At 46.2% G+C, this 13,942-nt stretch overlaps 2 long non-coding RNA genes across 3 annotated transcripts in view; both read left to right on the top strand.

Moving 5' to 3' along the window:
* LOC134737011 (uncharacterized) overlaps nucleotides 1-1,735 on the top strand; it is a 55,808-nt gene extending 54,073 nt beyond the window's left edge. The window contains exon 3 of the long non-coding RNA XR_010121530.1: nucleotides 1,035-1,735. This is a non-coding gene — a long non-coding RNA (uncharacterized lncRNA). The remainder of the gene's footprint in view (nucleotides 1-1,034) is intronic.
* A 616-nt stretch (nucleotides 1,736-2,351) lies between these two features.
* On the top strand, nucleotides 2,352-13,469 carry LOC134737012 (uncharacterized). 2 transcript variants are annotated; one of them, XR_010121532.1, is made up of 3 exons: nucleotides 2,352-2,396; nucleotides 11,879-11,984; nucleotides 13,381-13,469. It is a non-coding gene; the product is annotated as an uncharacterized lncRNA (long non-coding RNA). The 2 variants fall into 2 exon arrangements; XR_010121531.1 differs by lacking the exon at nucleotides 2,352-2,396 and adding an exon at nucleotides 11,271-11,435.
* Nucleotides 13,470-13,942: the final 473 nt, after the last annotated feature.

Raw genomic sequence — 13,942 nt, 5'->3', positions numbered from 1 at the left:
TTTTTGCAACCTACTCATCTGACAAAGGGCTAATATCCAGAATCTACAATGAACTCAAACAAATTTACAAGAAAAAAACAAACAACCCCATCAAAAAGTGGGCAGAGGACATGAACAGACACTTCTCAAAAGAAGACATTTATGCAGCCAAAAAACACATGAAGAAATGCTCCTCATCACTGGCCATCAGAGAAATGCAAATCAAAACCACAGTGAGATACCATCTCACACCAGTTAGAATGGCCATCATTAAAAAACCAGGAAACAACAGGTGCTGGAGAGGATGTGGAGAAATAGGAACACTTTTACACTGTTGGTGGGACTGGAAACTAGTTCAACCATTGTGGAAGTCAGTGTGGCAATTCCTCAGAGATCTCGAACTAGAAATACCATTTGACCCAGCCATCCCATTACTGGGTATATACCCAAAGGACTATAAATCATGCTGCTATAAAGACACATGCACACGTATGTTTATTGCGGCACTATTCACAATAGCAAAGAGTTGGAACCAACCCAAATGTCCAACAACGATAGACTGGATTAAGAAAATGTGGCACATATACACCATGGAATACTATGCAGCCATAAAAAATGATGAGTTCGTGTCCTTTGTAGGGACATGGATGAAACTGGAAACCATCATTCTCAGTAAACTATTGCAAGGACAAAAAACCAAACACCGCATGTTCTCACTCATAGGTGGGAATTGAACAATGAGAACTCATGGACACAGGAAGGGGAACATCAGGCTCCGGGGACTGTTGTGGGGTGGGGGGAGGGGGGAGGGACAGCATTAGGAGATACACCTAATGCTAAATGACGAGTTAATGGGTGCAGGAAATCAACATGGCACATGGATACATATGTAACAAACCTGCACATTGTGCACATGTACCCTAAAACCCTAAAGTATAATAAAAAAAAAAAAAAAAAAAAAAAAGAAATAACCTTCTGTGTCTTTAAGATTTCTTCGTTGCCAGCAACAGAAACTGATTCTGGCTGATTTAAGCAAAAAAGAAATTTATTGGCAGGATTCTGGATGGTTCAGAGAATCACCAGGAAGTCAGGAACAAGAGGTCCTGGGCAGCTGGCACCACAGTGCAGATCATGACATGGAACACAGAGGAATGGCTGCTGCCATCTTTGACCATGGGATGCCACATCTCGAAAAACCAACTCTGCTGGTCCCCAGAGCCCGGATACAGCTACTTGTGCCTCTATCACTGTGTCCCTGGAAACAGATGTTGCTGCTATTACTGGAACTGCCATAAAAGATTCTCTGCTGCCTGGCTTTTTTGCTCCCCAATCTGAGCTTATGCTAAATGCCTCACTGTCGCTGCAAGGAGGGGGCCAATACCCAGGACAGTGAGCACTTGGCCCTTCTTCCATTTCTACAGTGAAAGATGGCTCTGACTCCCACCCAAACTCAGAAAGCGGGGAATTTCCCAAACATTGGAAAACCTTCAGGTGTGGAGTGCCCTCCCACTAAAAACATTCCCATCACTGTCCACTTGTATCATTTAGTCCTAGTATTTTAAAGAAGGTCCCCTTTAGGAATTGATTTTGAATCTTCGTAAATGATTTTCCTGCTCCTCTTGAGATAATCATATGGTTTCTCTTATTTGACCCATTGATATGTTCTATAAACAGATTTACTAATATTAAAACAGCTTTGCATTCTTCAGTAAACCCTATTTGGCTGTGGTAAATTATTCTTTCAATATACTGTTGAATTCAATTTCCTGGCGTTTTGTCTAGAATTTGCAAATTTATATTTATGAGTGAGGTTGGTCTAGTTTTATTTCATTCCGTCTCTTTGCCAGCCTCAGTGACATTCCGGGCTCTTCCTCCCAGGGATTTTGTGACCCCCTGGTTGGGATTTGAGCCCTAAACTATTTTTCATAAACCACAGGCTTTACAACAGCCCACGTGTGAGGAAATTATAGGAATGGACACAGATATGGTGAGAAACCCTAGATGCCCGAGGCATCCCTTAAATCACTCTGGACATTTACTGAGGGCCTACCATGTGCCAGCTGCTGAAATATTTAACCTGAAGCTTAAATAAGCTTCTCTGTTGGTAGAATTCAGATGAACCATGAGAATCATCTGAAAATAGAGGCTGGGAGAGGAGACGGGAAAGGCCATCTCATCTACCTGTGTCTTAAGGTTGGGGGTGGGGGTGGGGGCGGGAAACTGAAGTCCAGAGAAGGGAGAGACCTGCACCCGGAATATGATCCAGGTGTCCCTGACTCTGTCCCTTGCTCTTTCATAGACAGGACAGCCAAAAGCAAACAAACAAACAAATGAACAAACAGAAAAGGTCCAGACTCTGGTGAAAAACATGTTTCAGGCCCCTCAGCAAGAGTGGACAAGAGAAACATCTTTACAAGGTTTGTATTTGTATGCTGTATGGTTAGATGCCAGGCCCCTTTCAAGATCCTCTGGCCTCAGGAAATTCTACAGACTTCTGCCAGCCTACACATCCTACATTAGTCCTGTCCAAAGATAAGAGAGCATCAAATATAGCCTGAAACTTAAGCCAAGGCTTCTGGAGCCTCGCTGCAGACTACATGTATTAACTGTGTGATCTCAGATTGTAAAGCCTCAGTTTCTCATCTATAAAATGGGATAATAGCAGTGCTTAAAGTTAAACTAGTTCTAGGCTCAGATAAGCACTCATTTGTAAAGAACCTGCTCTGTGCCACGCCTGTGCCTGTTACAGAGATAACAGTGGTTCAAAATGATATGTTTGATTGTAGGTGTATCTGTATCTGCTCCAAATACATGACTTTTTGCTCATAGGAATGGCATCTTTAAAAAGTCCTATCTTTTATTTTTCTCTTGAGGCTGTATTTAATAGAACAAAAGGTCTTTGGATAATTATTAAGAAATTGCCGGCCGGGTGCGGTGGCTCACGCTTGTAATCCCAGCACTTTGGGAGGCCGAGGCGGGTGGATCACGAGGTCAGGAGATCGAGACCACGGTGAAACCCAGTCTCTACTAAAAAAAAAAAAATACAAAAAATTTGCCGGGCGTGGTGGCGGGCGCCTGTAGTCCCAGCTACTCGGAGAGGCTGAGGCAGGAGAATGGCGTGAACCCAGGAGGCGGAGCTTGCAGTGAGCCAAGATTGCACCATTGCACTCCAGCCTGGGCGACAGAGTGAGACTCCGTCTCAAAAAAAAAAAAAAAAAAAAAGAAATTGCCTCACCACCCTCTCCAGGCTCTGTGATTTTCAGGTGGGTGTTTCTGGTGATTTCCCAGCTGGGCTCCCCTCTCCAGTGCAGCCCGTAGTCCCAGGGGGATCTCCTGCGGCTGGAGTCCAGGGCAGCAGTCTCAGGCTGGTCAATGTGAATCCCCGTTTCCACATCAGGGAGGCATCTCCTCACCCGTGGGTGTTCCCCCAGGCCATGCCTGGAGGCAGAGCTATGCTCTCTGGCCTGTGTGGCTATTGTCTTGTTCCGCAGTTCGGTGTCTGCAAAACTTTCCCTTGCATGTGGTGTGGTGCCCACGTCCACACCCACAACTCCAGCATCCCCATGGTCTCCATCTTGTTACTCTCCAGAACACATAACAGACCAGGGACAAATACTGTTCCATACAGAAATCTGCAGACAGTTCTGACTTTGTAACAGCCCTGGCCAGGGGAAGAGTGGGCCCAGGGTAAAGAGGAAGCCCTGATGCACAGCAGGAGATGTTCTCTGGAATGAGTGGGCAGAGCTTTGCTTTCACCTTGACTGTCACTAACTCACTAAGTGACCTTGACTGAGTCTGTTTCCCTCTCTGGGTCTTGGTTTCCTCATTTTGCACAATGAAAACCTTCTGACAGCATCAATTTTCCTTGGCTGTTTGGCTTTAAAATAAGGTAAGTGAAGACAGAGGTCTTTGGGAAGGTTAAAGTTGTCATGATCATTGCACTCTTACTGGTTGAGGTTTTGTTGAATTGACGTCCAATATGAGAAGATGCCTTAGTCAGCAATCATTTGGTTACCAAGAATAGAAACCATCTAAACTCCCCTTAAGTGAAGAGATGGAGGGGAATTTCCAGACCCCCAATTGTAGAGGAATTACAACTGGGCTTCACGGAGACTGAAGGTCATCGGGTGACTTCTTTCTCTTTGTCTGGTGCCATGTGCCTGCCTCTGCTCCAGTCCTCTCTTGGTAGACCAGTTCCTTCTCTAGGGCCTGTAGTTAACCTCCCCAAACTCAGCTACTGTGAGGTTCTGCCCGGTATGGGCACCAGTCTGGTCCTGGCTTCTCCTAACCTATAGCTATGATACTCAACACCATAGAACTATCTCTGTGAGTGAAGAACCAGCTTGGGTGAGGGGTCCACCCTTAGTCCGATCACGTGTGTGTGCTGAGTAGGATCCCATGTTACTGAGAACTGAGATCACTGTGGTGGGTCCTGGGGAGAAGGTTCTCTGAGGGGTAGCCTAGTACTCTGTGCTGGAGTAAGTCATCTGTTTCAATGTTTCATTTTACAAAGAGGTAAAATGAATAATGGAGTTGAAATGACCAGTAAAGGTCACACAGAGAATTAATGGCAATGCTGTGACTTGAATTCAGCCCTCCCAATGTATGACAGAGGCATCACTACAGCCCTTCTCTGGTTCAGATGCGGAAGAGTATTGATGCTTGGTGGATGTGCTCTGTAGTGGAGATGTGGAAATCAAAACAACATAACTCTGTAGCCAGGCTGGACATGCCAGGTATGTCTTCTTAAGGCCGGGAGTTACTGTAGGTGGGCAAGGGCTGCCTGCCATGAGTGGAACACTGATGCAATTCTGGGGTCCCACTCCGAAGTCTGCAGGCTGGGTGAGGAGACACCAGCTGGATTTGCACAGCAATCTGGGGGACATTCCTGGGGCCAATTTAATGCCTCTCCCAGGGCTCACTAGAACTGGGCAGACCATTCCTACAGTGTTCATCAGCCACAAGAAGGCCTCCCCAGGACACATTTCGGATGTCTTCTGTTGCCTCCCAACTTTCCACCTCCATATATGGTGACAGAAAGCATGTGCCATACCCTGTACCCACACCCTCCCAACTGCACCAGAAAAGGGAATGTTTATTTTTAGAAATAGGGCAGGCTCTGGGGATGTACCAGAGAGCAAACAGGCAGTGTTTCTGCCCTGAAGGGGCTTATGGCCTAGCAGAGGGCAGACAGAACCACACTATGCTATGTGCTATGAAAGAAAGGTGCAGGAAGCTATAAGAATACCTGGAGGGTCCCTGACCTGGCTCAGGGAGGGCCTGCGAGGATGACCTCCCTGAGGAAGTGCTTGGGCTGAGAACTGAAGGATGGGTTATGACCATAACTAATATTTTTGAGCACACACTAAGTGCTCTGTGAATGCTGAATCATTTATTCCTCTAGCTAAAGGTTCTGTTATTGCCTCCATTTCACAGATGAGGAGACTGAGATACAGTTAGCTTTTGCCAATTGTCTAAGACTACACAGTTAAAAAAAAAAGAGGAGGGTACTATACAGCTGGAGACTCAAAGCCTGTCAGTCTGAGTGCAGAGTCTGCATTAGTAACCACTAAACCACAGCAGCTGTTAAGTAGGCAAGGGTGTGAAAATGACAGAAGGGAGGCTCAGAGAAGGCACTGAGAGAAGGCCAGACTGGTGGAACCCAGCAAGTGAGGTGCAGCCAGGGGCAATACGAGGCCTGGGGCCTTGCAAGGCCTTGAAGAGCCTTGTAGGGGCTTGTGGACCACATTAAAATTTGAGTTTTTATTCTGACTGAAATAGGTAGGAAGACACAGAAGGAATTTAAGGACAGGAAATACATAGTGAGAATTGTATTTTTAAAAGACTATTCTGTTCTATTTGTGGAATGGTGAACAGATTGCAAGGGGGTAGGAGAAGATGCCAGCAGACAGATTTAGAGGCCACTACAGGGGCCCAGAAGAGAGGCAATGGCAGTCTGGGGGTGGGGAGGCAGCAGTGGAGAAGGAGAGAAGTGGGAGGGAGAACTGGTGAGTTCTTTAAGAGGGAGGATTGACAGTCTTTTGTAATATGGGGGCTGCAGGAGAGGGAGGTTCTGAGAAGACTCCTTGGATTCTGAGTTGTACATCTAGATGGAGACTGGTGCCATTCACTGACATAGAAGGCACTAGAAGGATGGACTTATTTTCTGTACTTGGCCACACTTTTATGTATGTGTGACTCTCAAATTCTAAGGATAATTTTAATTTGAGGATGTTTAAGAACAGTAATGTGTAAGAAGTGGTTTGATGGCTCTGGGAAATGAGAAAATGGCAACCTGGTATTTTCTATCACTTACGGATCTGCACTGTTACTAAAAACATGACTTAGCGGGTGGAGCCAGACACACCTCACCCCCAAGTGGACCACAGGGAATGAGGTTCTTAGGCAGCCTTTCTGAAGGCGAGGCCTCAGGCCTGGTTTTCCAGGCTCACTTGGCAGGAAATTGAGAAAACTTATACTACTTGCTAGAATTCCACATTCCCCAAACCCAGGTTCTCTGAGGGAGGCCTAAGTATGGAGGAACATTCATGTAATCATATGTAGCAGGCATGAAGCAGGGGAACAAAAAAGTACCAGGGAAGCTGTGAAAAGTTTCTACTCCAGCCCTTGTAACTGGGAAAAAATTTAGAAACAGAGGACTAGGAAAAAGCCACCAAATAAATGAACTTCGAGTAACAGGGAGAATCATTCACCTCCTACCCACCTAAAAACCCCTCTTCCAGCATAGAATATCCACACTCATCACAGGCAGGTTCCACACTCATCACAGGCAGGTTGAAGCAGACTGTACTGGATACTGCCATATACGTCCAGATTCCCCCTTTGGGAATGAGGCACTCATTCCTCCAGCAGCTGGTAGTAGTGGCTGCTGACAGCTCACAGCTGAGGCCCCTTTGGAAATTGCCCTCTATCTCCCAAGATCATGCACTCTTCCCCGAGGCAGCCTTGCCTTCATTCCAGACAACCCTGAAAACCAGCCCAGCTCCATACAGAATCCTGTTGCAACTGCCTCTCAGCTCACCTTCTCCCTCTGCCCCACCCTGCTTCCTTCACTCCCAAGAACACACCCTAGTAAATCTGCATGTACATCTCCATCTCATAGTCTGTTTCCTGGGACATTTGACCTAAGACACTATGCTGGCTTTGTAACATGTCGGTTTGGCTTGCTGACATGCAAGGATTCCCTTTGCATGTGTTTCTGGTTAAGGTGGGTGAACTAGGAGATCCTCTAAGGATTTTTTGGGGGCAAAAGGGAGGCAGTAGCCATCACGTAGCACATTTACACTGTTGTTAACCTGCTGACTCACCTCCTTGGTGAAGCAATAGCTGGGCCAGGTGTGAGTGTTTAGCTCAGGTTTGAGGGTCTGGTCTATGCAGGAGTTCTTCTTCACCAAGGTCAGAGGCAACAAGAATAGCAGGTTCCAGCCTGTCCTTGTGAGGTCCCAGCTTGTGCCTGTGAGGTTCCAACCTGTTCATAATCCTCCCTTCCTGACGCCTGCCTTGTGGTCTTTAAGCTCCACCATCAGACACAGAGACAGCCTTACCTGGACTATTTAACCAGCTCCCACAATGCATAGGTCAATTACCTGTAAAAGGTCTCTTAATCTCTCTCTCTTTCTCTCACTACCCCTCCCCCCTTTCTCTATCTCTCCTACTAGTTCAGCTTCTCTGGTCCAACTCTGACTGATATAGACACATTCTAATTAAGGAAAAGCTAAAATTCCTGCACAAACTAGTGCAGTAGCTAATAGGGTCAGGTTTAGTGAGAACAACAGGAGCTTAGCTGACAAAGTCTGCTCTTTGAAGAAAGAAATATGAGCAGTAAGTATGTCCACCCTGGTGCCAGGATGTGGAAGACCGGGTTATCCTGGCCCAGAAAGGAAGGTGAAACAAATGGAAAGGCATCAAACAACAGAGCTGGGCAATTAGATGAGACCCTGCCCAGCCACTCCTGATTTAAGACTGCACCAGTGTCTAATATGGAGGGGCTGGTGCTTAAATCCTTACCTCTCATCTGCCGCAGCATAACACTGAACTCTGGATATATGAGCATATATAAAATAATATACAAGTTCATTCCATAGTTTGCCTCAGTTCTCAGTGCCTCCTTTTATGTTCCATCTAAGGCCCTGAGTTTAACTGTCCATCCCATCACCCAGCTAACTGGGTCACTGCCCAGGTGCAGCCGATCCTGCACAGATTCAGGTATGAGCTGAGGCTTTTCCTGAGGGGTTTTTGCCTTTTTCAAGAGCATCTGTTTTCTAGTCATGCTTGCCCCTGTTCTTTCAGGAAATAGTTACTGTACTTTTTAGCTTTTGAGCATGACTGAATGCTGCCCCTCAGGGTTTCCTGGGTTGGGAGTGATTTTCCCAACATGGAAGGATGAGGGATAATCTAGGCATAAGGAGGGGAAGCAGAAACAGAAGGTTTCCAGCTGAGTAATGAGAGAGGGAAAAAGAATAATAGCCTCAAAGGAGAATGGGAGGAAGAGGGTTTATATTAGCTGCTATTTGAAAACACAACGGTCCCAGAGCAGAATTCTTAATAGATTCAATGGTTTTTACACATATTTTACCTGCAAAGCTGGAAAAAGCATGTGAGAAAGGAACACAGAAACTCCTGAGGACAGCTTAACTTTCGATTCTGCTCTCCTTAGAAGATCCAGTCTCTCGCTCTTTAGCCCTTAGGGCCTTATCCAGGGATTCCTTGCATCCTTCTTCTCAAACCGTCCCTCCCTCAGAGGATCAGACTAAGTATAGTGGAGTCAGTTCTCTTCGGAAGGCTGTGCTGTTTGAAGGCTGCTCAGGAATGCTTCTGAAAGGGCTGAGAAATCCTTTCTTTTTCTGTCCAGCTCCCCCAACTATTAGCATATCTGCCCACTTTGGTAGGCTACAAAAGTACCCACCTCTCCCAAAAGATATTCACCTCCTAATCCCTGGAACCCATGATTATTACTTTATATGGCTAAAAAGGGCCTTTGCAGATGTGATGGAGAATCTTGACGTGGAGAGGTCATGTGGATTATCCAGGTAGGCCCTGAGAGCAATCACATGATCCTTATTAGAAGGGGCAGGGGGAGATTTGACACTCACATAGAGAAGGCCACAGGAAGATGGTGCAGAGAGAGACACAAAGACATAAACTTTGAAGATGGGAGTGATATGGCCACAAGCCAAGGAATGCCAGCAGTCGTTAGAAGCTGGAAGAGGAGACTCCAGGGGAGAGCAAGACCCTGCCAATACCTTAATTTCAGAGCAAGTGACATTGATTTCAGACTTGTGGGCTCCAAAACTGTGAAAGAATACATTTCTCTTGTCTTAAGACACCAAGTTTGTGGCTTCTTTGTCACCCAGCCACAAGGACCTAATGTATAGACCCTTTGTGTGCTTCTGTGGAATGTCTCCTACATCAACCCTGGGAGGGTGGGGACATCCAGAGGAACAGTGTGGGGGGGACAGTGTGCAGAGATCTCAGTCCCTGAGCAGGTAGGTTTGCTGGTGGCAGGGAACTGAGTTTAGACCTAGAAAAGGACCACTGAGTGCAATGAGATAGGACAGCCCAAGGGCTGTTGATTTGAACACACATGTGTTTATATTCTGGTGTGACTTCTGATCTGTTATTTCATTTTAGGCATGCTATTTAAACTTTTTGAGTTTCCTTCTCTGTAAAACAAGAAAAATAATATATACCTTAGCTATAGGAAGAATTTAATGGGATGAGGCAAGTTAAAAATAGTGTGCATAATTCTAGCACATTTAAATGCTAAGAAGGTGATTCCTACAAGAAAAGAAAAGGTATGGCAATTCAGGTATGGTTCTAGCAAGTCTAGCTTCTGGGAGGACAAATCCCTGTGGTCTGACTGCCTAATTGTACCTCAGTTCACAAGTTTGCTAGAGCTGCAGTCAGGGTCAAGATGGTGTCTGTGTGCATTAGAAATATGGTGTTCAGGACGCAGGAAGTGGAATCAGGTTGAGGGAAAGAAGGTGGCAGGGACCAGGTAGATTCTAGGCACCAGTCCTAGAGGGTCCCAGGGTGGCAGGCAGCAGGACTGGCTACATAATTTGCCAGGCTCCATGCAAAATGAAAATGTGGGGCCTCTTACTGAAAAATAAGAATTTCAAGACGACAATAGCAGACCATTAAACCAAGCATGGAGCCTTTTTGAGCACAGCCCCTTCTGAACACGGGGTCTTGTGCAATGGCACAGATTGCAGGTTCATGAAACAAGTCCTTCAAGGTTTGAGACAATGGGGAATTCAGGATAAAGTCCAGCCCGAGAAAGGCAGAGTCCTGCTGAGTCCCAAGGCAGTGCCGCTCAGCCCCGAAGTGCATAGGAATCACTAGCCCCTCTATGTTAATACTATTACTGATAACAATAACAACACCAGTGATAACATTACCTTAGTAGCCTGTATTTATTGAGCACAAATCATGTGCTAGAAACAAAGCTAAGTATTTTACAAGGGATTGTCTTTTTCTCCCCGGTTTGAAAAGAATTAATAATACCAACCTATGCCAGGTGATTATCAGTGAACTTATTATATATTATTTAAAGGCATATAAACGTTTTACTATTATTTTTCATGCATCATCTTGCTTGTGCCTTCCATCATCTCTATAGCTGGTACCAGCACATTATGCCCATTTGACAGATATGGAAACTGAAATTGAGAAAGTTTCAGTAACTTGCCTGTTTCTGTCTGGATCCAGAGTCCACGCTCTCAAGCTCTCCAGTAGTTGGTCCTCGTTATAAATAAACTGAAAGGGATTGAATGTTGGCTAAAGCTAAACAATTTACAACATGCTTTCATGTATGGTAACTCACTACAGCCACCTGTGAAGCATTGCTGGTATCCAGTTTATGGATGAAGAGATTGAGGCCTGGGGGTAAGTGAGCTGTCCAAGTTCACAGCCAGTAAGTGGGAGAAGCCAAGCCCAGGGGCTGGAGGCTCTGTGAGAACACCATGTTGCCTCTTTTTCATTGGAGGGACAATGGGATGAGGTGTATGCAAGGATCTGCATCCAGCTCCCGAGTCTGATGAGTTCCGGCAGTGGCTCCAGGGAAAGGAGGAGTCCAAGAACAGAGCTGGTGGGGGAGGTGCTCCCGGGAGTGGCCTTCCCAAGAGCAGGTGCTGCACTCCTGCTGCCACTGAGGAGTCACACGTTCCCTCTTCTGAAGGACTCTCCCCTGTTTCTGGTGAGCATTCCCCTTCCCCAGGCCAGACAGGCAGCTGAGCAACAAGGGCTAAGAGAGAGTTCAGACTCTCGGGTTCGAAGCCTGACTCTCTCTCTCACTGGAAAACTTTCCTCAGTTTCAGTGAAGTGGAATTAATAATAGTGCCCTTCTAACAGGCTCGTTATGAGGATGAAATGAATTAATCCACATATATCTTGGAGAAGAGTGCTCATCTCAGAAGAAGCTCTTAAGCAATGTTGTAAGTAGGTGTCCTCTTCGTGCAGAGAGCTCTCATCCTGGGGTGCTGGTTGGGACCATAGCAGGTCCCCCTGAGCTGAGAGGCAAGCTTCCTTGTCTGAGCAACTGTCAGCCTTCCCCTGCTTGGCTGGGCCCAGCCCTGGACCCCATCCCCTTCCTCATTTTCATTCTGCCAACATTTTGGCAGCAGCTCATTGTTGAGATTCTATGAGATTCTTTTTTATCCACATGGATTATATATAATCTTCAAAGAAAATGACACCAATTTTCTCTCCAAGTGTGATAGACTAGATCAGCTCCCATTGGGGTAAGGAGGTCTCAGTTCTGGTCCCAGCATTACTGTTTGTTAGCTGTGTGATTTTGAGGATAGCATCAAAATTCTCTGGGCCATGGTTTTCTTGCTAAACAAGGAAGGAGTTGGATTTAATTTTTTTTTTTTTTGAGATGGAGTCTCGCTGTGTCACCCAGGCTGGAGTGCACTGGCACGATCTCGGCTCACTGCAACCTCTGCCTCCAGGGTTCAAGTGATTCTACTGCCTCAGCCTCCCGAGTAAGTAGGACTACGGGCATGCGTCACTGCACCCGGCTAATTTTTTGTATTTTTAGTGGAGACGGGGTTTCACCATATTGGCCAGGCTGGTCTAGAACTCCTGACCTCATGATCCACCCACCTTGGCCTCCCAAAGTGCTGGGATTACAGGCGTGAGCCACTGCAGTTGACTGAATTTAATTTTTGAAAAGTGCCCTGAGCCACCACTCCATGCCAGATAATGGGGCGGGGCGGGGACACCAGGGGATGTAAAAAAAAAAAGATCCCAAGCCCTCCCTCAAAGAGCTCCACTCTGGGGCAGAGGAACACCATGGTGAAAGGACACATCATCCACTAGCTATGTTTGACTCTGACACTCTAGAATTATCCCGATTGTCACCCTTGACTCCTACCAATGCTATCACGCTAAACAGTGAACAAATATGTCTGTTGCTAGTCCTTGCTCTTTCACCAGGTATCTGTTCTGTCTAAAGAAAAATTTCATTAGACAATCCAAGTTCTGAACCATTGGTTTGGCATGACATGTATCCCCCTAAAAAGGTCCTCTTACTGGTCGAAGTCCAAGGTTATGGTAATGGCTTACAAAGTTCAGATTCAGATATTAGATGTGGCCCTGAGTTTCTCAGGGTTGGTAATAGAAGAGACATTCTCCCAGCTTACCTATACCCTTTTCCAGGAGGCCTCTCCCTGATATTTCAAATCAGCAGGCCTGGAGGCTTCTGTCTCAGTAATTCAACAACTACAGCAGCTGGTTCTTTTCCCTTAAGATTTAACACTTGTCATTTATCCATGTCAAAACTGTAAAGGAGCAAGTTTCCAAAGACAGGTTTATTATGTGTGCTGAGTGTCTCAGGTGCAGCAGTGCATATAGATGGGCTGAATTCCATATTTTCCCTGAGGTTTTGTTCTATAAAAATAGCCACTTTTACTTTGCATTCAGACAAGCAAGAAATATACAGTCTTGAGCTGTGAGCCACCACGGGGCACTCACAGACAGTAACATTATTGTGAGACTGGGCTCTAGCCGTTGGGTTCAGGATAAGCTGCCTAGCTTGCACATGGGTTGGCTTAGGCAAGGAGCAAGTTGTAACCAGAGCTAGGTGCATAATTTGTGAGGCTCAGTGCAAAATGAAAATGTGGAGCTTCAAGGTTAAAAAGCAAGAAAAAAATTGCTGTTACAGATAAAGCTGTTTTCTTTCTTCTGCAGTCTCTCTCCCAGCTTGTCATGGTGTTTTTCATTTGTTATTTAATGTCATTCTAAGAAAAATTAAAGTTTTCAATTATTAGCATGAATTTTAATTTATCTTTACATTGTGCAAGGCAAATATAAACGCAAATATAAAAGCACTTAATGTGTATGTGGAATCACTGAACTTATACAATTTGCATTTTGTAGTCCCTCCCCAAAACGTGCCTTGAGCTGTCCAGAAGAGACAAACTGAAGCCCGGCGCTGGAAAGGAGGAAAAGAGAGAGGACCCCCTTCCCCCCAACAAGGTGTGTTGCTGGCTGTAGCTGCCTGAGGTAGGGCTCCAGGTGTGGGGACACTTGCAGGGGAGTGTGGAGCCTCATAAGTGCCCTGGACTTCTGCCCCTTGATGGAAGAGGCATGCACACTCTTCCTGCTTGTGCCAAGGAACCCTGCCCGAGGCAGCCAGAGGCAACTGGGGCTGTGGGTCTGAAGAAATTAAGCCAGGCATCTTTCCTTTCCATGGGCTCTCACCCCTCCAACCCATGGCAGTTGGCTTCCCTGGATTTTTGAACCTGTGTGCTGGGATGTGCTTGCTACCTGGATTGGGTAGGTGAGGCTTAATCCCCTGGAGATGGGGCCTCTGGCTAGCCATCCAGCAGGTGTATAGGGGTGCTGCCGAACCTCATTACCAAGACTATGGGTGTATGCTGGGCCCCCGACTCTCCCTGTGTCCTGTCTGGGGTGGAGAGCAGCCACAGTTGTGCGGTGG

The sequence above is a fragment of the Symphalangus syndactylus genome, chromosome 6 (genome assembly GCF_028878055.3).
Source record: "Symphalangus syndactylus isolate Jambi chromosome 6, NHGRI_mSymSyn1-v2.1_pri, whole genome shotgun sequence".
Classification (NCBI taxonomy): Eukaryota; Metazoa; Chordata; class Mammalia; order Primates; family Hylobatidae; genus Symphalangus; species Symphalangus syndactylus.
This window is presented reverse-complemented; position numbering and strand designations above follow the sequence as displayed.